Here is a 1,651-nt window from a genome sequence, read left to right on the forward strand (position 1 = left end):
CGTGCTGGGTACCACCTCGTTATAGGTTGTCATTCCTGTGCTGCAGAAACATTTAATTGCCAGCTCTACCTGTGCTTAGCTCCAATGGGGGAGTGATGTGGGTGGCCCCGGTCTCCACATCTGTGCTGGTTTGGTTTTGGGGAGTGCTTTGTGTTTAGGGGGGAGAATGAGGTTGTACATCTAAATCACACCATCCTTTTAAAATGCTTTGAAGTGCTCTAGTCCCGCAAATACCCATAAAGCCAGAGATGTGCCAACGAGTAGGTGCTGGAGTGGGTGCATAGAAGGGCAACAGAGCTGGGGAAGGGCCTGGAGCACAAGTGTGATAAGGAACGGCTGAGGGACCTGGAAGGGTTTAATGTGGAGAAGAGAAGGCTCAGGGGGGACCTTATCGCTCTCTGCAACTGCCTGACAGGAGGATGGAGCCAGGTGGTGGCTGGATTCTGCTCCCAAGGAACAAGGGATGGGACAAGAGGAAACAGCCTCAAGCTGCATCAGGGAATGTTTAGGTTGGATATTGGGAAGAGTTTATCCACTTAAAGGGTGCTCAGGCATTGGACCAGGCTGCCCAGGGCAGTGCTGGAGGCACTGTCCCTGCCAGTGTTCCCACCCTGGGTAGGTGAGGCCTCAGTGCCAGGGGTTAGTGGTGGCCTTGGCAGGGCTGGGAATGGTCGGACTTGATGATCTTAAAGGGCTTTCCAAGCTGGTTGATTCCATGATTCTATAATTCTAACTACCAATAGCACCTTTGGCATGGTATACGACTCTTCCTCAGCAGCAATTTGACTGCTACCACTGTTGGCTCATTTGTCTTAAAACCACCTGAAACATGGTGAAGAGAAATTAAAGCCAGCTCCTATGAATCTTTTTTGTTGGCAAACATTTCCTGCTGTTACAAGAAGGCCCAAAAGCAGATGGGATTCTTATTTTTGGAAGCGGGAAGACCTGCCCTAGGTAGTGATCCAGGATTAGCAGGGTACCTAATTATGTGGTTAACTTTCGGCCCGTGAGTAATGCTGGAGCAGCAGTGCTGGTGGATTCTTTCCAGGTTGTGAGTGGTTTCAGTGCTGCCAGGGCTCCCATGGGTGCTGCCCTTGGTGACACATGGTGACATGGGGTGGCTGCCATGTTGTGGGGAGCTGGTAGACCCCTAGGACTTCCTGCAGACTTGTAGGAACATTCTCTTTGGAGCATTTTCCCTGCTCCACAATTGGCCAACGATTCTGAGTGGTAGTTGGAGGGATGCATGGACACTTGGAGCACTGGGTGCAGTTCTGGTGTCCTCAACATAAGGATATGGAGATGCTGGAGCAAGTCCAGAGGAGGCCACGAGGATGATCAGGGGCTGGAGCACTTCCTGTATGGAGACAGGCTGAGAACATTGGGACTGTTCAGCCTGGAGAAGAGAAGCTGTGTGGAGACCTCAGAGTAGCTTCCAGTGTCTGAAGGGGGCTACAAGGATGCTGGAGAGGGACCTTCATCAGGGACTGGAGTGATAAGACAAGGGGTGATAGGTTCAAACTGAAACGGGGAAGTTCAGGTTAGATATAAGGAAGAAGTTCTTTACTGTGAGGGTGCTGAGGCACTGGAACAGGTTGCTCAAGGAAGTTGTGAATGCTCCATCCCTGGTAGTGTTCAAGGCCAGGCTGGA

Source organism: Nestor notabilis, unplaced genomic scaffold (assembly GCF_000696875.1).
Source record: "Nestor notabilis isolate BGI_N333 unplaced genomic scaffold, ASM69687v1 scaffold12999, whole genome shotgun sequence".
NCBI lineage: Eukaryota > Metazoa > Chordata > Aves > Psittaciformes > Psittacidae > Nestor > Nestor notabilis.